The following is a 24,041-nucleotide window of genomic DNA, read 5'->3' as shown; positions in this document are numbered from 1 at the left end:
AAACTATTATATATTTTTAGGATACATTATATATTTGTTGCTATTTTAATATTTTGAAAAATCAAGTTTATCCAAAAATATTAAATCATTTGGAAATGATTGGGAGCCCAGGCAGTCCCCTTCTGCACGATACGGCCCTCCAGGGCCATGTGATCGCGGGGTCCTTGCGATCACATGGTCGGAATAGCCGGCTCATGCAGTGCCTGCAGGGGGACTGCCTGAGCTTTCATTGGTGTCTCATTGGTGTCCTGAGGAAAGTTCACAGCTGTGAACTGAAACATTGACTACTTGGATTAAATGCCTATATTTTTCACGTTGAAGTCCTTGAGTGCTAGCTTTCTTTTTGGAGGTTATATTTGTTTGCAGCTGACCACCGGGCCAAAACTTAAAGGAGAGCTGGAGTGCAAAACTCCCATCGGATTGTATATATATATATATATATATACATATATATTTAAATTCTACATATATATATTTATATAATAATTTTTACTTGATTAAGTCATTTAATTAATTATAATTTGAGGGACTTGCCTGACAACCCAAGCAGAAAGTCCAGAGAATATGGTTCACAAGCCCTATATTTAACATTGTAACTTTCCAAGACACCATACAACCTGTACATAGGGGGGTACTGTTTTACTCGGGAGACTTCGCTGAACACAAATATTAGTGTTTCAAAACAGTAAAGCATATCACAGCGATGATATTGTCAGTGAAAGTGCAGTTTTTTGCATTTTTCACACACAAACGGCACTTTCACTGATGATGTAATTGTTGTGATAAGTTGTAATGTTTGGACACACTAATATTTGTGTTCAGCAAAGTCTCTTGAGTAGAACAGTACTTACGTATGTACAGGTTTTATGGTGTTTTCAAAAGTTACAGAGTGTAATATAAGACTTGCATTTACATTTTTTCACATTAAAATTGGCCAGATTGGTTATGTTGCCTTTGACACTGTATGGTAGCTTAGGAATGAGAATTACCCCCATAATGGCATACCATTTGCAAAATAAGACAACCCAAGGTATTGCAAATGGGGTATGTCCAGTCTTTTTTTAGTAGCCACTTAGTCACAAACACTGGCCAAAATTAGAGTTCAAATCAGTTTTTTTGCATTTTTCACACATATACAAATTAGAATACTAACTTTGTCCAGTGTTTGTGACTAAGTGGCTTCTAAAATAGACGGGACATATCCCATTGTAATACCTTGGGTTGTCTACTTTTGCAAATGGTATGCCATCATGGGGGTTATTCTTATTCCTGGGCTACCATACGCTCTCAAAGGCAACATAACCAGTCTGGCAAATTTCAATGTGTATAAACTAAAAAATGTAATGTGCTAAATTTTACCATGTAACTTTCCGAAACACTATATGACCTGTACTTGGGGGATGCTATTTTACACGTGAGACATCGCTAAATACAAATATGTGTATTTTATTGTAGTAAAAGCAAACAGTATTATGACATTCACAGCTAAAATGCCACGCAGAGCTAAAAAAATAACAAAATGTCTTAATTTCTCGCATTTGTTTTATTTTTTTATTCATATTAAATTCTGTTTCATAGCTAAATATTTGATGTTAAATGAAAGCCCTGTTTCCCCTGAATAAAATGATATATAATAAGGGGGGGTGCACTTTAGAGATGAATTACGTTTGAACAGACATATAGTCAAGTTCCAAGTTTTGTTTACGTTTTATTTTGATCAAAACATTGGGCTGAGTCCTTAAGGGGTTAAATGAAGGTCTTACGTGTGAAAGCTATTTCCAGTGATGTCCTGAATATTCTGCCCAATAATGTTATAGTCTCTGTTGATTAATCAATATATTGTCCACTCGTGTTAGTAATGGACCTGGAGATAACACGAGATGTTTTATTCTGCTATAATTTTTAAAGCTGTGGGTAGATCTGTTATTCTCATGGCATAAATCAAGATTATTTTAAAGACTGAAAAGGTTTTTCTTTGAAGCAAGAACTGTCAGGAAGAAAAGTATGAACATAAAATAACATTGATTAAAGAAACTTTAAGGCAAGCCTTCCAGCATCAGAACAAAGATCTGTATCTGTGTCAGGGATGAGAAACAAAGAGTGTAAATAATAAACGCAGTAGCGTTGTAACATATTGCATATAGAGTCAAGTAACCTTAAAGGGTAGAGGCACAGGTCTAGCCTGTCCAGGGGAAAAATATCCCAAATAGACACTTCCATGAAATATAGAGTGTATTGTACTAAAATAAATGGCATTTTTCTTTTTTAATAACCAAAATTCTGTGGAAGAGACATTTTAGGCAACTAAAACAACTTTAGCTTAAATTGACCCTGTTACCTGAAACCGCTCCCATATGCACTGAATGCACCACATATACATGGTGTGTTCAATGTAAAATATTAAGATTTACTTGCTTTTCCTTCGTTCCAGCACCGCTTTATGTGTGTTACTCCGTCTTGGCTCCTCGCGCAGTCTTCTTTGATTTGCCCTGCTTGGGGCTCACCCCCAAGTAGGGCAAATCCCATCAGTGACATTCGCACGCTGGCTTCATTGCCAGCCTGCCACCGTTGGAACAAAGTGAAGTCACTCCATTCCTTTACTCAATAGTTTACAAATAGCTCCAAGTGCTGGCTAGGGGGGTTCCTTAACAACCATAGTCCTTGTGCTGTGGTTGCTATGGGAGGAAAGCAGAGGGACTTCCTGTCTGGACTTCAAGGCATTGACTGACAGCTGGGAGAAAAACTGCTAGAACAAGGTATAGATAAAATATCATGCTCAATCTAATGAGCTTAAGTTGTTTGGGGCATGACAGGTGCACTTTAAAAAAGTGGTTTTGGTATATACATCATGCCCTTGCAGTCTCACTGCTCAATTATCTGCCATTTAGGAATTATGATCTATACACCCAAACTGCTATATTAAGCTGAAGTTGTTTTGGTGCATAGAGTATCCCTTTAATTAGAATATCCCCCCCCCCCTTTCTGGGAGCCAGTTAGATCTTTTGTATCACTGAGAGTCTGTCTTACGCATGGATATATGGCTCTGACTGAGGTAAGACTTATCATTTGTAATATACTGCAGTAATATGGACGCTTCTAAGTAAGGATAAACCTGAGGCAGATTCAGAGTTTATTGTCAATCTCAAGAGCGGCACTATGTCACGTAATATAGCTGCTAAGATGGAGAATGACAGACACTTTCCGTACTTGCATTATTAAAAAAAAAAAAAAAAAAAAAAATGATTTCCATATAGAATACGGTGCTTCTACTGTTCCACCAACAATATGTGATTCAGAAATGCTGCGGATAGCCGGTTGGCCTGCGGCGGGCACTTGTCCCATTACCTCCAAATCCATGTTTGGGGTAACTATTACTTCTCTGAATATTACACCATTGAATAAAAAATGGAAATCACGGGTTAATCTTTTTTTTTGGTGACTCTCTTTTCCGTTTTAATGCATATTGATTAATAAATCACAATCAAGTTCAGTCAAGGCACATCCAGGGCACACTTTGAATATAAGGATAAACAGAGACATTGTGTCTCCCCCCTTGCAACAACGATTGACAGTGAGGCATAACAGAGGCGCTCAGTTGCAGCAGAGAGTTAAATACATTTCTACATTTAAAATATTGTTTTTCCGACCTTACAAGAACATATCCGTTAAATACAGGAGGTCCGTTAATATAACAGTACGAATCCTGACAAGTGACAGTTCAGCAGAACGTTATGAACATTTTTTATAGGGCTTCCAATGTGCAAACTTGGAATTATTACACAAGTCAATATATAAGAATCACCAGAGAGCTGACTCAACACACTTTTTGGTAAATGACTGGAAGGCAAGAGCAGAGCCCCAGCACAGTCATTCTTTATCAGTCGCTTAATTAAAATCAGAACTCTCTCACCGCACACCTGGTTGGTTAAATTGCTCTTTAGGGCTTCATTTTACTGGAAATGATGTGTGACAATGTAGCCGCTATAATTAATTGTGGAATATTCTGCTATACTGTTTTCAGTGGAAATTTAATTAACACACGACATTGAAAGCTACCTTACAAAATGAATAAACGTATACAACCCATATTAATACATTCAACCTCCACAATTCTAATTATCTGGAGAAATATCTAATAATAATTATAACTGGAACATTTAGTCTCCCAAGTTAAACAAGAGACCCAGCTCCTCAGACACCTATCTTTTCCTACACCTGTCAACAAGTGGCGCTGTGAGGGCTGTACATAAATAAATGAAATTAAATATACTTTTAAGGATTCCTAGGACTTCCATAACGGTCAGTAGAGACATGTTATGTATAAAAAGTGTCTTGTTCACAGTGTCAGGCAGTTTTTCCTATTGCACCCAAAAAATGTCTTAGTAAACTCAACTATAAGATGGTCGCATCTCCACAGTCACATGGGGACCCGGAATTATGCCGGTAGAGAGAGCGGTTTGAAGCACACTTTGATATACTCTGTAAGAAGTTCTGGAGGCACATTGCTCACAGCCCACCCTTCTGTACCCCACCCGCTTCACTGGATGCCGCGTCTGCTACATGTGTGTTTCTCTCAGTGTGTATGTGTGTCTGTGTCAGTGCTTATCACTGTGAGTGTATGTGTATCTCTGCATACATCTCAGTATTCAAAAGCCAACACTACACACAAACACACCCCTACATTGAAATATCAACACTGGATAGAAATACACCCATGAAATCAAATGCCAACACTACATAGAAACCCCTGCATTTAAATACCCCTACATTCCCCTGCATTCAAACACTACACACAAATGCGCACCTGCATTCATATGCCACACAAGTAGAGCTCTGCTTTCACATAGTAGCAGTACATACAAACACACAGCTACATTCAGATGCCAACACTACAAACAAATACACCCCTACATTCACACACATTCTCTATACAAGAACATGACAATATTCAAAAACACAAACATTTCTCAGTGCTGACAAATACAACAGAAGAGCAAATGGTAGACCCCAGCTGTAAAAAATATTTCAGGAGATGTACAGCACATGGGGACCTACCTTTAGCCACCCTTGTGCTACAGGGAGCCAAATACATTTCTTGCACCAGGGCCCTCTCTACATTAGTTCCAGAACGGATTTTGGCTCATTACAGGAAAGGCAGAAAAAAAGTAATTAATGTATACATGTGCAGTAACAGTTTTATACATAAGAAAAGGGCACATTCGCACAAAACTGCTGCAAACATTAAAGGGTATGTGACAATTTTTCTATAGAGTTCCATCTCGTCCCTTCCTCGTGTACATAGCCGGTGTTTGTAAGCAGAGAGGAATAGAATAGGTATCGAGCTCCAGGGACCTTTAGGAATAGACTGGATATTAAATGTGGAAGATAAGCATTATGGATCATAAGTATATTCCCTTATAATTAAATCATTGTATATACCTGGGAATAGCTTTAACAAAGGGAGATAGATGATTCCCATACCCTAAATGTAACCACCCATGCCCTTTATATGGTCTACATCCATATACCTCTTAATATTTGTCAGCACCTTAATACATATATTTACTAACTAGCACAAAGACTGATCATGTCTTCTGTGCTACTTTGTTAAAGAATATTTATGCAGAGTATAAAGGGGATGGTGTGATACATTACATAGGATTGGAACTCATCAAAAACCCATAATTTAGCGGACCATTTAGTGAGGAATGGTTGTGGGCAACCAGGAATGTAGAGTGCAATCATGATCATTTCGTTTTCATAAAAGCTTCTTGGAAACATATTTGTGAATCTATACAATCTGTGATGGTTGAGTGAAACGGCTCTTAAGAAAATAGTGGGTGCCCTGAAAAAGGACCCACAATTTGTAAATACAAAACACACACACACTAATATACTTTAAATTGCAAAATGTGAGACAGAGCTCAAGAAATATGCCAATCGTGGCAGGGTTCCATTATTATAATGGGCAGAGGAGCAGGTATTAAATAGGCAAGGGGATAACATGGAGTGGGTGGCAGATGTGGATGGAGAAGCAATAACAACCTTATATGGACGTATGGGAAGGAAGGTCTGAAGATGGATGGAACAGTGCTGTAGAAAACCAGTATGACATGGATAGGTTGGGAGGGCATGCAATGGGTTTCATGGCTATAAGATGAATGGCTTGGAGGAAGGATAAGATGGAGAGCAGGGGCATTCAATACATGTTCATTGCATGATGTGAATACGAAGGAGGGATGGCCCCTGGGATTTAGTCATTTATCAACCTGAAGTTATAGATAAGTTATTTTAATAAAGCAAACAAAAAGCTTAAAAGTAAGCAGTCTTTGTAAGCACCATAGTAGTTATGGTGCCATCAGGCTCCAGGGCTCCATACTTAGGTTCTTGGACAATCAGTGGGAACTCAAAGAACCTTCTGCTTGACCCCCACTCGTCTATTGTGGATGTTTAATTAGCTCATTACACTCAGTCAATTAATGGCTTCAAAATATGGATGGAACTAATCTTGTTTCATTTTTGCATTATTAGTAGATGAGTAGGGGGCTGGACAGTGGGTTTCTAAGGGACCCCGATGTTGGTCAAACCACTTGGAAATGATTTGACAAAAAAAAAAACAGGGTGTGATTACAGTTTCCTAGTGGCAACAAAACCTTTGCATTGAGATATAGTGGTTATGGCACCTAGAATGCTTCTGTAATTGGCGCATTCTATTTACATTTCTTCACACAGACTGCTTTGCAAACATGAAACAGCCAATTCACTAAACACGATACTGTGTAGAATTATCATGGAAAAGTAGCAGTCAAAGAATTTGGTTACGTTGGTTAATTTGGCCTACGATTTGCATTTCCTTTGTCAATATTCTTCAAGTCCCAGGTTGGTGAATAACGCCTGGATATAAAAATAACCATTTTAGGGTCGGAGCCTGACCAGCACCTAAGCAGGACGTGCATTGCAGGAGCTCCTGCGGCACGTCCGATAAACTCGACGATAAACTCGGGTAGGAGAGCCGGAAAGCTTTCTGGAAGGAGCCCGGCAGACTGGGGAAACCGGCACCTACCTGGGGATACCAAAACGGACACCCGGAGAACCCGGTAACCGCTACTGCAGGTTGGGGCCTACCGGAGTCAGCGAAGCGGGAGGACGGCCGCTTTCTGCTTGCTACTCCAAGCGGCACGCAACCAATACTCAACTCCCCCCCCCCCCCCCGGACCGGTGGGGGATATCCCAGTCTCCGCCACACTGACCAAGCTAAACCTCCTACCTCTCAGTTGATCCTCTAGCCCCCACAAGCTAAACGGGGGTGACAGTCCTCAAGATGGCGGTCCAACCTGACTCACCAACATTCGACCAGCAGCTGCAACAGTCTGATGTGCCAGGCCCCAATGACAAAACGAGAGACACCCTTGAGGACATTTTTGATCGTTTTTGGGCTCAACTGCAGGCTCGCATGCAGCCAGCTATGGCTACTCCTGACCCACCCACAGGGGACCAGGTTCGCAGCAAGAGGGGGCCTGGGAAACCTCTCAAGGGCGCAACTACATCCCACACATCGAAAACCCGATCGAGACGCTCACCCGAGCTGAGAGCACTATGGGTCCAGACCCACAAGTACCAGTCACGCACACGGGGGGCCGCCAGACACCCACGACGCCGACGCATACCCGCTCCATGCAAGGCCCACCACACCACCCCGACGGGGACGACTCCACGACAAGGCACTGCACCCCCGACGACAGGCACACTGACAGAGAGGAGGGCACCGACACTGACCACAAACGGACCCCCTGCGACCACTCTGCCTCACTGGCACCCAAGTGTGCTCAAGGTCCTGAAGGACTACCTAGCAGATTCCCTGCGCTTCCCGATGTCAGGAGTCGGTTAAACGTGGACTTAACATGCCCTTCCGTGCCGCAGCTATCAGACCAGCTACACACCGATAGCAGCCACAGAACCTGATTGTGCAACTGTTAAATGCCTTACTTTATGGTCTACCCTGTTCTTCTCATTGTTTAAATAACCTAGCTAGTGTTTAATTTCTCCTCAATAAGTTGGAGTACCCAGAGCCTAACACTCGCAGAATCCAGACATAGTTTAACATACTAGCTATTGGTGCTATACCTAAAGATATGCCTAGCTAGACTTAACGTTATTAAAGTAACCGATGCGCAGGTTGTAGCGACTCGCAGGACTTAGCCTGTAAACCACTTTAAATCGAAACACACTAGTCTGTTACTATATGTAGGTAACCCTGTGTTGTTCACTGATTGGTTCAAACAATGTTTAAGCATACCCGCAGATTGAATCTACTTCCACCATTGAATATATGTGCAACTAATTTTATATAAAAATGTGCCTGATAATCAAATGCCCCGCATGTTTAGCGGAGTAAATGCTTGAGGACTGCTCTCGGGGCACCTCATGCCTGCCTGTAACCCTATATGTGCACTACAAAAATAAAGAATAAAAAAAAAATAAAAAAAATAACCATTTTAATGCAAATTCCTAAAACTGAAGCTATTACCACAGAAATTAGTTTATTAGGTTTTTAGTGTATTTTTAGCTTTTTCTTTTTAGCAGTACGTATGGATAAACATATGGTGCTATAAACAGGTATTTTCTTTGAACATGTAGAGTGTCCACGGACATTGCATAGCTTTCCTTTTCAATTTTCCAGGTTTTATTTTTGTTTGTTGTTATTGAAGTCGTCGTGTTTGGATGAAATCTTTCACGTCTTATATCAGCATTTCGTATTTTTGAGTTTCTACAGCTCGTTCTCCTCTCTTCAAATTATCAAAACAATTACAAGTCGTCTTCCTTTCCGGTAGTAGTTGGATACAATATCAAAGGCCGTTTATAGCAGTGCCAGCATAGTTGGCGCTCCTAATGCCGTCTATATGTCAAACACCACATGTTTAGGCTGATGATAAACAAAACAGTTCACATACAGATGTTGGCGATGGGAGAAACGTGAATTGTTTTCAGCCAGGAATTACCTTGTGTAGATGAGTTTACAGGACTCGTCAAACTCACGTAGGTCTGAAAGACGTATCTAAATAAATAGCCGCACATAGGGTTTGAAATAATAATTTGCCATCTACTTTGGCTTCTGTTTTGTACCAAACAAGAAACAGATATCAGTTTATGTGTATGCTAGCCCTAGCCTAGTGTTAACACTATGAGTAACACAGGCAATACCCTGTAAATCCTCCAGGCTACTAGGACTATCTCGTAGAACTATGTGTTTGCAGAGTTAAAAAATGTATTTGACAATTATTCATCCATTGTGCTCTTTGATTGGATCCCATCTTTACGTGATAATTGATTTTACTTGGTCAGCCTGTAAAGAAAGCTGGACTCCCACAACATTGGTTTAGCAACACCAACAAATCTTTTAATGGGCTGGCCTTTATACATCATCACAGAAAGACTCTCCAACGTTTCGACCAAATAGGTCTTCATCTGTTACCAAAACTACAGAGATACTGTTACTGTGTCTGGAACAATGGCAGAGGGAATGTATCAAAGTGTTTGAGGCTTATCATTTCAGAACTGCACTGCCAGATTCACCTAAATGTCCACAATTTGTCCTGTTAGCAAATACATTTAATAAAAGAGAGGACACTGCCGTTCATAGACACATCGGATTTTTATTTTGACACTCCATCTTATGTTAAAGGAGGCTGGCATTGGGTTCTTCTGTTACTTCAGGACACCTTGTAGTTTAGAAGCTCCTGTACCTGCTGTGTATATATATATATATATACACACAGTATATACAAATGGAAAGAGTGCACTCGAAGGTCTTCGTAAAAATATAAACAATTTATTGTGCCAAACTTCAAAGACATATAAGTCGACGTTTCAGTCCTCGTAGGACTTTTTTCAAGACCCACAGTATGTCACAAAAGTGAGTACACCCCTCACATTTTAAATATTTTATTATTTCTTTTCATGTGACAACATTGAAGAAATTACATGCATGCAGGGGTGTACTCACTTTTGTTGTCAACAGTTTAGGGATAGGCAACCTTCGGCACTCCAGATGTTGTGGACTACATCCCCCATAATGCTCTTACGCCCATAATGCTGGCAAAGCATCATGGGGGGGGTGTAGTCCAAAACATATAGAGTGCCGAAGGTTGCCTATGCCTGGTTTAGACATTAATGGCTGTGTGTTGAGTTATTTTGAGGGGAAGGCGAATTTACACTTACTACTTTACATTGTAGCAGAGTGTCATTTCTTCCGTATTGTCACATTAAAAGATATAATAAAATATTTACAAAAAAGTGAGGGGTGTACTCACTTTTGTGAGATACTATATATCACTATTTAGTAGATATACTCCCACAAAACATGCATGCACTTAATTATGCATTTTTCCCATTGGTCTTTTGTCTGAATTCTTTGCAACCCCTCCTCTTCTAAGCTTGCCCAGACTTTCAGTTTCTGTCCAATCGCAGACTTGCCAATGCAGCTCAATGAGAAGTCTTTGGATATGGGTGACTGGTCAATTGCCTGCCAGGAAGTAGCTGGAAGGAAGTTGTCTGATTGACATAATGTATATAAATCTTCAGATTCCTTTTAATTTGCTATTAAACATGCTTGCCATGCATAGTGTGTTAATGTGCTTCCGAGAACGTGCATTGTTTTTGCAACACTTAAATATTTTTAGAACCGTCATCCAGCTGATAAATTAAACAACCTACTCTAGCGTTTCTGTAATAATTGACTTTATTTGCAATATAATTTATCAACAATTCGCCCTAATAGGTACAAAATGTGCTTTTTGTGAGATTGTAGAAGCTTTTGCGATGATCAGAAGTCATTCTAGATATATTCCATAAAGTCCCTCGGATCATAAGACATGGTGCTCCCATAATCTGTACAAATAAAGTTTGCCTAGAAATTTTCTGCCACCTATTGTCAAGCGGAAAATATTACTGTGAATTAGAGCTGATATTTCTTACGACACTAAAAAAAAAACAAAGAAAGGATGAGATACTGGTGAGCAGATTTTAATTAACCCCAAGATAATGAGCATGTCACACAATGTTGTGGCACAGACTCGGTGTCATGCAATGGAACAAGGAACATACTGGCCCCTTGTCATAAAATTATTAAACCATCAAACCTGGTAATCAGGCGACTCACACACAGAGATGATAAACAACCATATCAGATCATATTATTATTAACAATTATATAGTGACAATATTTTCTGCACTGCTTTATGGTCAATCAGAGGAGATAGCTGCAGCAAATAATAGACAAATGTTTGTGATCCACGAGCAAACAGCTCTTTATAATGTAAAAAATTACCTGTTAGTCCACCCATTGTACAGCGCTACAGAATCTGATGGCGCTATATAAATAATAAAATAAAATTATTATTATTCTGCAACTTGCCATATTTTCCTTTTCAAAAGTAAGACTTGACGAATGCAAATTCCAGATGATTAAACGAAGAATGAATTGCTTGTTGAACGATATCTCCTCCATACAATTTGCTTGGTCCTTTAAATATAATGAGAGTGCAACAGGCTCGGATCTCTCCTTGTAATTACTACTATGTTATTATTCAAAATAAAAATCCCCTACACCCCCTCACCCAATGCTGCGGGAAAGAGTGAGCACATATAATATTAGGCTTATGATTCAATATGATCCCCATATTATTATTACGGAGGTTGTATCCTCCCTAATGCCCCTAACCACTTGAGGCTGCTCACTGTCATAAAAGTCGCTAATCCAATAAAAGGGAGGCCTGTGACAACCAATCAGAGCACTCTGACTCAAACTGCCTAGCTTGGCACATTCCTTATTAGGACTTTCTCCGCTACGGAAGCTCAGTCGGTGTTGAGCCGTAGCAGGGTGAAGATAGATTACATTGCTTTTTGTTTATGTTCTGGGATCAGATCCCTTTTTTATTTCAATAATTGCAATGTGACCTTATGGATTTTTATTTGGCCTTTTTTGGGGCTGACATCTAATGATAAGTATAACATTTTTATGTTACAGGAATTGAGTTTATTGCACCCCATTACTATTATTATGGTGAGAGTGGGTAGGTAGGTTAATTTTGGGGGCGATCTCCACTGACAATGACTAGGTACTTGGGAAACCCTAGCAGTAAGGGGGGGACAACTTATTTATATTTTAATATTAGCCCCCCGCCTGATGCCAATAGTTTATTTAGAGCCTTCAACGGCCCACCCATCACCAATGGGTTGGGGCTTGGGAGACACTAGATCTCTCTTATTAAATTGCCACCAATGCTGGCCAGTTGGGGTATAATTTTTTCTTTTAATAGGTCTTCCGTTACTGGATTAGTGACTTGGCAGCAGTAGCTGCCCAGTCTTTAATTTTTGATGACACTGGCTGCTTGCTGTTCAGTATACATGCCCCTATCAGCAGCTTGGCAAGCAGGACATGAGGGAGGTTTTAATCTTCTTTACTGCTCAATTACGAAGTATTTTTTTTTCTATGATTAGAAAGTTGTAAGAAAAGGAAGGGCTTTAGTAGATCGCTCCCTAATCCTTATGTAGGACTTCCATAAGGATACCAAATATGGGAGCTATCTACTAAACAGCTCCCCTAAATATCAGCAATCCCACAAGGGTACCAATTCAGGGTGTTATCTGCTAAACAGCTGCAGGAAGCAGCCAAATGAAATTTCAAAGTGAAATTCATGGACGCCGTTTGGTTTATACCAAATTCATCAGGACGAACAGAACATTTCCATGGAGCCCAAATCTAGTATGAATGTCCTGGCTAGTGTTTCCATGATATAAAGGGCCAGCTGTAGTAAACAATGGAACATAATGTTATATCGTTTTTGTTGTTGGGTTTTATTACTTGTTGATGGTTTGCAGTTTGTTGTTTGTATAAATGGCAATACTTGACTCCATGAACTGCATGATCGAGCAGAATGGGACACAGAGTAGGATATTATCTGTCATTTTATCAAAGCTGGTGAAAAATAAACTCAGAAAATATGATATTGTAATCTATGTAACTATCTGTTAAACAAACAAAATGCAGGGCAGTGATCTACCTTGTATGTTTTGCAAACTCACAAAATACTGTTTTGCATCATCTGTAAATCTCAGATAGAACCTTGGGAAAAGTCCACCACTGTTCCATAACTCTCCCAGAATTCACTGCTTCACATGCAAATGAGCACAAATAGGCTTCAAACATTTCTGCAGGAACACTTCACTAAGGAGCACTGATTTAAAGACAGCTTTTTTTTTTTTTTTTTTTTTTAAACCAAAGTATGTGTTGTCCTAAATTACTGATAATTAGAAACCAGCAATAGTTTAAGCTTTTGGACCTCTTCAGCATGACGCTGCTCCTGTCTAAGATTTGACGTCTTTCTCTCAGCATAATTCATAGATTTATGCAAATTCACAAATGACTATTGTGCATCACCTGCATAGCTCAAGTAGGACCCAACTTGTTTAGTACTTGTCTATGGCAGACAGAAAGACGTCGACTCATAACAGAGAGGATCACAAACCATGCAAAATAAATAAATAAAACAAAAAAAGAAAACCTCTTTAGTTTAGCAGAGCTCCATAGTTGTGAAGTCTGAAACACAATACGTGTCTATGATTATTGGCATGACAAGCAGGAAATGCAGAATTTTTTTGGCCCAAGGTGTAATTCTCCCAGGGTTCTATTAGAGTTATGGAGACACGAAACAGTAATATTTGAGTTTGCATAAATGAATAGAGATTAATTTATGCAAACCCCCAACTACAATGGAGAAGTACAAAGGCAAACGGTCACTATCCTAGGACAGGCCGACTCAGAGGAGAATCGTGGATCAGTAAAACAGAGGTGCTCAGATCCTGAGGTCTGTGAAAGACAGTGTCAGTGTAAGGAACCAGGTTACGCAACTGAAGTTACGAAAGATAAACGAAGATGATTTTCCACATCAGACTTACGCAAGCATCAAAAATACTTCTAAATATACTCTACTGAATTTTCTCATTTCATCCGATGTCACTTTGTAAAGTGTCACTGAACAGCAAATCTAGTGGTATTGTGCTTTCAAGGACGTTTTTTACCTGTATTGGACAAAGATAGATGTTACTATTTTTTAATACCCAGTTATTTTACAATAAAGAAATTTTATATTGGATCTTGCCTCCTGGAGTAATTTGAAGAATCATTTCCCAGTGCAGACCAAACATAACCGGTACAGGACGTCTAAAGCTGAAGAAGTCTCATCTCCACTAAAGCCCTAAGTCTGAGTCAGCTTTTAAAGTGACTCAGTAATATGTGAGTGTAACCAGTCTCATTTTTTAATTTTATCTCTTTTATGACAATATTACTCTATGTATTTGTGCTTTATTGTTCTAGATATTCCCATTTTTAATCAAGTCTGGTAATATATTTTTTATCTTTGCATGTTCTGAGTGCTCTCACCACATTTTTATCTTTCACTGTATTGTTTTTTGTGTGTTGGAGTGATTCACACTTGGTGATAGCAGCACCAATTTATACTCTGTTCCCCAAATACTATTTACTTATATATAGCAAATCTAATCTGCTGATACTGATACTGTATTGTCATTCAAGGAATAAGTCAGACACATCCCTGGGACGTGTGACTCACTCGGCGCTAGTAGTGCGGCAGAATTAGATTGAATTTCGGAAAATCTAATTACCACAACTGACTACAGAACATTTTCGTTTTCGTTTTATTTTTTTCTCTTAGTCTGTTGATTGGTGTTACATTTTAGAGGAAAATGATCAATGTTTACTGGAAACTTACTAAACCACCTTATAAAACGAGAGTTAGAAGAATTTCTATCAGCAATTTGTGTATTTATGGGTTCCACACTGCGTGGATATGCACTCAGTACTATAACTACTGTAACAAGCTGCTCTTACAAAACCAACATTTAGAAGCAAATGCCAGATATTTTGTGGGTTTAAATGTCAGTGTATAAACCCCCAAAATATTAACCTTACGAGAAATTAGTTTTAGACCAGGCATGCAAGATCCGCTCCAGCATGATAATCCAACATAGAATGACCCACGTAACAAGTGAGTACTTACATACGGATGGTTAATGGTAGTCTGCTTCTCTAGTGAATTGTGACCTGGATAAATGTATTATTCCAATTTTGTTTAGGAGACAGCTGCATGATAATTTGATCAGATTTTTTTTTTCCACCAACTATTTAGAGGTTTCCCTATTATTGTGTATCAGGAATTAGAGAAAATAAATTAAAAGGGATATGTGAATAATGTATTGATAGAAAAGAGGAAGGCCAGCTCTTTTTTCTATTATTTTTACTTGGTATAAAAGCAAATAAATCAACGTTGCCAGTCAGATCTGATTGAATACAATACAGCATCAGGTAGTCTCTGTTGTTTTCCACATTATGTATATTTTCATTATGCACAGCACAGATTGTGAATCATTCAGAAGCATTATCATATGATTGGTCCACGGGGAGAGCAGGAGAGAAGTGTAGGAGATGCAGATTTGTGCGATGCGTTGCCCCCGTGTAAACATGGAAGCCTTTTTTTTTTTTTAACAATGGAACTACATGCAGTTTGTACCTGATTAATACTGTTAGTTGCATGCTAATCCCACACGTCAATAATATATGCTCAAATGAGCGAGACATGGAAACCAACACTAGCACTGTCTTAGTACGTCGATTAATTATACTCTGTTTTCTTTTAACACAATTCCCACTGATGTGCTTGTTTGTTGGGAAGAGCTGTGCTATGTGAATGCAGCCCGGCAGCATTGACTGCCTAGAATGGACATGGAGACAGGGAAGGGCTGGCAAGGCTTGGAAGGGGGGGAATTGCACCCTGGGTGACTAGCATGTAGAGGTTGCTCTTACAGCTAAGACTGGCAAAGCATCAGTGGAGATGTAGCCCACAACATCTGGAATGCCGAAGGCTGCCTATCCCATGTGTAGGGTCTTTCCTACTCAATCACTATGTGGTTTGTGCTTTGGTCGGTGGCTCATAATCCGTGACATATTTATCATTACACCAACATACTGAAAATAATGCTTGTTAAATGCAAAGTGTAAACCCACCAACTAAGAGCATCTCCCACAGACTGCTTGGTGCACATCTGGTAACTACTTAATGAGTACAGAATTAACCCCACCGAGCACGTACCCTACCTCCCAATGCTTTGTGATGAGAAGTATTCTCTTGACCGGGAGATGATCAGTGCTTACGATTTGCCGTCAGGAGGTAGAGCAGAGCTGGAGCGAGGGACCCTGTAAACCAAGCGTGTCAAAACCTTTTGTCTTTCATCGGGCCACACTGAGAAAAGAGGAATTGTCTTGGGCCGCACATAAAATATAATTAATTTATATAATAAAACTTCAAATGCCCTTTTGTTCACTTTTATATTTCGTTTGTTAAGAAGATAACTCCCTTATTTGTTATCCTTTTCAAATAGTTTTTATTGAAAAGTTTTTGCGTTTTACAACATGAGTGTAACAAGGGAAAAGGGAAAAAGACATTAAGGGACACAAAAACTAAAAAACAATAAAAAAATGTCAAAATAATTAGATCTTCCTACTCCATATTAATATAAATATTGTTGTCCAGATATCAATGGCAGGAGTATACAACATATAATATACTGATTAATGTTTTATCCTATTGTATCAAAGTGACGCTATAAAAAAAAAAAAAAAAAAAAAAGAATGTTTTGATGGATTTGGAGAAAGGCTATTTTAAGAAAAAAAATGCAAAAATAAAAAGGGGTAAGGGATAGAATAAAAAAGGCGGGAGGGGAAAGGGATATTTTAAAAATGAAACATAAAGGTTATATTGCATTATTTAAAGATTCAAGAGTTCTTTGTTATCCTTATGTGGGATGCCATATTTAGGGATACAAAATTAGGGAGCTATCTACTAAACGCATACACAAAACACACACAATCACATACTTACACAAAGACCCACACACGCACCCATACAATCACAGACCTATACACACAATCACAGACCCACACACATAATTACTGGCATACACACACATTTAGTAAGTAAGAGGTCCACCCAGCCTTCCTACCTTGCTCTGGGAGGGCTGGAGTGTATCCTCTCCCTGGTGGCAGTGGTTGTGGCTGTGATGGGATCACTGTGCTCTCCCTGCACAGGTTCCTTGCGCACCCAGTAATGATGCCGATGCCAGGATTTCATGCCCCAGCGGCCGGCTAAAGGAATGGCGTGCGAAGGAGTTGTGCAGGACGAGAACAGTAAGTAATGGGCTAGCCTGCCCAGCAACTGGGCCACATTACAAGTGGTTCAGTACCCAGGTTGAACTCGCCTGCACTAAACACTGAATTGAAGATGTGTAACAGTTTATTTTACAGGAATTGCATTTAATTACACATACATACATACATATATATATATATATATATAAACAGCTTGCAAAAGCTTCAGCCTTTCTAAGCCCTCCCTTTCTTCCCCAGCCCTCACTTTCTGTGGATGTCCAATCACAGACTCCCCAAGGCATCTCAATGAGAAAATTGGAAAACAGGAACGGTGGTCTGACTGACATAAAATTACATAAAATGTGTAAATGTATAAAAGTCCCAATCTTTTTTTAAAAAAATAGCACACTTTGCATAATAAAAAAAGAGGACGCACTCTTCACACATAAAGTGCTTTATGGCTCAGATGTGTCCCTTTATTTATTGCTACCTGCATAGTGACAGCTCTGAGCAGATACAATGTCACCTTCAGAAGATTGCAGAGGGTGTTCATGAATGTAGAAATCAGAAGTGAAAAATAGCATCAATTTCTTTTTAAGGCAAACAGCAGCTTTTATATTTTTAACTCAGACTGATAAACAACAATTTTATAGAAAACATCAAATTACCTTTAATCGAAAAGATTGTAAATAAGTAATCAACACATGGAGACCTCGATTAATTAGACATGATGTTGAAAAATAGGACAGAATTGGTATTAATAGACTACATCTGCACATTTAAATATTGCTGTGCTTTTTATACATTCATACTGTATGAAGCAAGACATGAAAAGGTATTTAAAAACACTGCTTGTATTGTCCCATATAAGTGTGTATGGAACAAATGTTCTTAAAAGGTAACTCCACGCACCTTGACCACTTCAGACCTTACTGCGGCAGAATCACTAGCCAGCCCAGATGAGTCCCAGGCAGGTAAATGTTAATTGGGAGAGGACATATCTGTGAAATTATCAGGTTTCTATCTGGTTTCCCACCAGAGATATGCAAACCCGAAAGCGAGTGTAAATGTTAAAAAAGTCTAAAGTCTAAAGACGATAAGTTTTAAAACCAACATGTTCTGCATGCACATTATACTTCCTTAGGTCCCCCCTAAACAAATTAAGGACTGAATCTCGGACCCTTCCATGATCTTGGGCATCAGATTAGGACCTAAGTTCTAAGTCTAAGGAATAAGAATGTGCTGCAAATTGTTTATATATGTACATGTACCTTGCAATGTGCTATAGAGATAAGTGTTTCGGTCCAAGGAGCAAGGACCATCCAGAGCGGAGATATTGAGGTTTACGTAAACAAATTTAGAACCAAAATTTGTCATGTACCACAAACATGGTGCTTTTGCAATACCAATACACAGAGGTAATCACTCGAAAAGAATAGGAAAATTAAAAATGATCAATTAACCAACTGTACAATTATTAGACCAAGTATATTCACTTGTAGAATATGTAGTTCAGTTGATGGGCATGTCTTAAAGAGCCAGTATATCAACTACTGGCCGCTCAGGGGAGTGCTATGGAGTATCATTGAGTTAGGGAAAAAATGGCAAGGGAACATTGGAAGGATATTTTGATTTGACTTTTAATGATGTCATATATCGATGCTTACACTTTTAGACTAATACCAAAACCATGCAACCATAAAATAAAAAAATAGAAAAAAAAAACAAAATCATGTTTTGATGCATAAATTAAATTTCAAACAATATTGTTGATAATGCGTCTTTAAAACAGTGTCTACACTAAATAAGAAGTTCTGTTTAATTAGAAGACTCGTGTAAAACAAATACAAGTTATCTGTAAAGTGTATTGGCTCTTTAAATAGAACATCGCTGTAAAACATGTATCTTCGTTTGGTCTCTAGGCTCTGATCCTTTGCAATGGCAGTAATGTCTTACTATATATTACAACCTATAAGCAATCGATATAGTTTCATTACAGCCCATAAAGCATACTGCCTGCGCAAGACCGAATTTACATTACATGCTAATGTAGGCAGCAAATTCTCAAGCAACCTCCTCCCATACTAAAAACCCAATTTAAAACAAAAATGATACACACACACACAGTGTGAATGTCTGTGTATTTGTATATCTCTGTGTGTGTGTGGGCATCTCAATGTGTGCATTAGTGTTGCAGTGTGTCTGTGTATGTAGCAGTGTGTCATTGTGTGTGTGTCTCTACATGCTGTGCATAATGCCCTCCACATCTTGTATTGCAGAGTCTGAGATCTCACCTACGGAACACCAATCATTTAGGACCCTACCCTATAGACTGTAAGCTCGTTTGAGCAGGGTCCTCTTCAACCTAGCATTCCTGTAAGTTTTCTTGTAACTGTCCTATTTATAGCTAAATTCCCCCTCTTATAATATTGTAAAGCGCTACGGAATCTGTTGGCGCTGTATAAATGGCAAAAATTATAATACTCTGCCTAATTAGAACTATGACTGTCTGCAAAGCTCCCCCAATTGATTCACATATCTGAATAACCCATTAAACAGGGTATATGTCTGTTTTTTTTATACCGCTTGAATTTGGAAGTTCTTGTGTTAATTCTGATGGTACCAATTTATTTTTCTGAATAACCTTGTCTCGGAAATTGAATTTCAATTAGCTTTTTCTTTTTAATTAACATTGTGCCTTGGCAGAAGCTTAAAGTGATTTACCAACATGCACTTAAACGGTTTGCTGAATAATAGGCATTTTGCCAGGGGGTTCATTTCATGAAGAACCAAGGACAAAATGCAGAACAAAAACACAATTCATGCTTACCTGAAAAATGCATTCCTCCCTGTATGGTGCCCGCATACAAAGATCCTTACAGAGGACCTGTTAGATTTTTGCGCAGTTTGTCAGGTGCTAAACGTTGGCTGTGGACTGTGCTGTGTTTTTGTTTGTTTTAGAGTTTACACTGTGTGCCTGAAAGTCCTGGCAGAGTCAGAACGTACTATGCAAATTAACGGTCATACAATTATACTATACGGAAGGAATGTGTGATCAAGTGTGCTCCTTAATGGGATTCCTCAGATATCCAATGTCAGAACTACTGATTGAGCTATGGCACTGCCCAGGACACAGTGCTGCGGAGATGTGTTTTTGTACGTACCTCCATTGCAACATTTCTAAATAAGAGCTTCAACAGTCACTGAATAAGTCCTTTTCTATAATGGAATACCACCACCCACAGAGAAAGAAATTCAACCCACAATGGATGGATTGTAGGCAGTAGTCCATTTAGGAACTATAACCAATAGCTAAAAATGTAAAATAGACAAAAGTAATTTTTAGATGTATAAAAACATGATCAAATGGCAACCTTGCACATTTTTTTCCACTGAAATCTTTGGACGAGCATTCACCCAGAGGCATAGTCTTGTTTTTCCTAAGAATGACTGAAAATAGAGCCGGTAAACTGTTCTTTAACTCTAAATTGTGAGATGTGAGCAGGTAACACATCCAGATTGTGTAACACACCGGTCTTACTATTCTTGCAGTTTGAACAAAAGGGATGGATAAAGACCAAAGGCCAAAGAGGAAACCACATTAGGGAGAAAGGAATATGAACTATGCAACACCATATTATCCTGATGGAAATAAAAGGAGTCCTGTAGGACCAAGTGTCTACAAGGTGCAATCTCTAGAAATTACTTAATATCGAATGTATGCATATTCTCACAGGGAGTGATCACTTAGATCCTATGGAACACTCCAAGCACCATAACCACCACAGCACACTTTATTAGTTATGGTGCCAGGAGTGCCCTGGGTCCCTCTCAAATCATCAAGCTGCTTGCAAACATTTTGACAGGTTACTTGGAGTCTACTGGGCACTAGAAGCAACAGGAAGTCATCAGCTGACACCCTTCCAGCTCTAAGTGTAGTGTAGACAATAAGGGGAGCGGTGACTGGCAGACCCAATGAAAGAATGCGAATTGTTTTAAAACTCCATCTATGTACATGTATCAGAGATTATGTGAGAGCTGAGCAATATGTTACCAGGCAGCAAAAATTAACTAAACATATCTCAGAAAATAACATTAGCAGGAATTGAAACAAACATATATTCTCTCGTTAGGGCTAGAAGAAAACAAATGGGAATAAAAAACAAAAACAAAAAAATAAACACTTTACAGCGCATTTAATTTTTTCATAAAGAATGCACAAAATAAGATTTTATTTACAGGAACACTATATGGTCAGGAACAAAGACATGTAATCCTGACCCTATAGTGTTAAAACCACCATCTAGCTCCCCCCTGAATACCTTTTGCCCCTTAAATATAGCAACCTCTTACCTTTATTTCAGTCTGCTGCTGGCTCTGCCACTGATCGGCCTGCTTGGCAGACAACATCAGAACTAGTGTTCTGAGCCAACCACAATGCTGTCACATTGGATAGGTTGAGCTGGTCAAGGAGGCAGATCAGGGACAGTGCCAACACAGCCATGGCCAATCAGCATCTCCTCATAGAGATGCATTGAATCAACTAGGAAAGTTCAGTGTCTGCATGCAGAGGATGGAAATGCTGAATGGCAGTGCTGCACAGTGTGTACTGCCCCAGGAAGCACCTCTAGCAGCCATCTGAGGAGTGGCCAGTGATGGCTAACCATGACTCCATAAGTTGTTTCTGGACTACATTTCTCGTGATGCTCAGCTAGCTTTTAGACTGTAAAAACTAGCTTAGCATCATGGGAAATGTACAAAAAAATAGAATATGATGCAAAAGTTCATTTATTTCAGTAATGCAATGTAAAAGGGGAAACGAATATATATGAGATAGACGTATTGCATGCAAAGCAAGATAGTTCAAGCCGTGATTAGTCATAAGTGCGATGATTATGGCTTACAGCTCATGAAAACCCCAAATCCACAATCTCCGTAAATATTGTGAAAATGTGCAATATTCTAGGCTCACAGTGTCCCACTCTAATCAGCTAAGTAAGCCATAACACCTGCAAAGGGTTTCTGAGCCTTTAAATGGTCTCTCAGTCTGGTTCAGTAGGAATCACAATCATGGGGAAGACTGCTGACCTGACAGTTGTGCAGAAAACCATCATTGACACCCTCCATAACGAGGGAAAGCCTCAAAAGGTAATTGCGAATGAAGTTGGATGTTCCCAAAGTGCTGTATCAAAGCACATTAATAGAAAGTTATGTGGATGGGAAAAGAGTGGAAGAAAAAGGTGCACAAGCAGCAGGGATGACAGCAGCTTGGAGAGGATTGTCAGGAAAAGGCTATTCAAAAGTGTTGGGGACTTTCACAAGGAGTGGACAAGAGCCACCACACACAGACGGATCCTGGACATGGGCTTCAGATGTCGTATTTCTCTTGTCAAGCTGCTCCTGAACAACAAACAACGCCAGAAGCGTCCTACCTGGGCAAAAGAAAAACAGACCTGGTCTGTTGCACAGTGGTCCAAAATCCTCTTTTCTGATAAGAGCAACTTTTGCATCTCATTTGGAAACCAAGGACCCAGAGTCTGGAGGAAGAATGGAGAGGCAACACACTGCAAGATGCTTGAAGTCCAGTATAAAGTTTCCACAGTCTGTGTTGATTTGGGGATCCATGTCATTTGCTGGTGTTTGTCCACTGTGCTTCATTAAGTCCAGGGTCAACGCAGCCATCTACCAGGAGATTTGGGGGCACTTCATGCTTCCTTCCGCGGACTAGCTTTATGGGGATGTTGACTTCATTTTCCAGCAGGACTTGGCACCTGCCCACACTGCTAAAAGCACCAAAGCCTGATTCAATGACCGTGGGATTACTGTGCTTGATTGGCCAAGCTTTCATGAGCTGTAAGCCATAATCATCGCACTTATGACAAATCATGGCTTGAACTATCTTGCTTTGCATGTAATGCGTCGCTCTCATATATTAGGTTCCCCTTTTACGTTGAATTACTGAAATAAATTAACTTTTGCACGATATTCTATTCTGTAGTCCAGAAACAGTTTATGGTGTCAAGTTTAGCCATTACTGCACTAGGCTGTAATGTAAACACTGCATTTTCTCTGAAAGAAAACCGTATTTACAGCAAAAAGCCCGAATGGAATGATTATACTCACCAGAACAAATGCAATAAGCTGTAGTTGTTCTGGTGACTATAGTGTCCCTTTAAGCTATATGACAGTTATATTCTGTCTCATGCCATGAAGAATCACAGGTTTCTTGCCAACAATTTATCTGCATCCCTCTAATTAGAGTGCAAACAAATAACCTTTGAGCACATTGAGACAATGGGTACATTTGCAAAAGTCCATAAAAATTAGGCAAACTGTAAAACTGGTCTGCATTTAAGAAGTCTACCTGTGTGCAGCTCTAAAACAGACATCTCAAAATATTGCGTGTACATAGAAAACCTCATGATGTAACACAGATGCTGAACTACCATCAAATACAAAATGGATTACAAAATGACTTTAATGATTGGCACCTTTATTTTAGATGTGCTAAAACACTCAAATTAAAATCTCTACATAAATTGATTTAATTAAATTATAATCTCCTTGTGAGTTTCAAGCACCATTAAATTTAAAATGATTAACTGCCAACACATTTCTTTTATTTTCAATTCCCAACACGCATAACGACTAGGCAAAGCAGGACAGAAAAACAAACCACAAAACACTTTTTGAAAACAAAACTTTTATTGGTACTCAATATGTTCTGCATGTAAGTTTATATATTAAAACAAATTCTTATAGAAAGTATACAAAGAAAACAGTTCTGAAGTGGTTATCCTTAACCCTGCGTGTGCCAAGG

The sequence above is a fragment of the Pelobates fuscus genome, chromosome 4, assembly GCF_036172605.1.
Source record: "Pelobates fuscus isolate aPelFus1 chromosome 4, aPelFus1.pri, whole genome shotgun sequence".
NCBI classification, from domain to species: domain Eukaryota; kingdom Metazoa; phylum Chordata; class Amphibia; order Anura; family Pelobatidae; genus Pelobates; species Pelobates fuscus.
The sequence above is the reverse complement of the archived record's forward strand: the minus strand, read 5'-3'. Positions refer to the sequence as shown.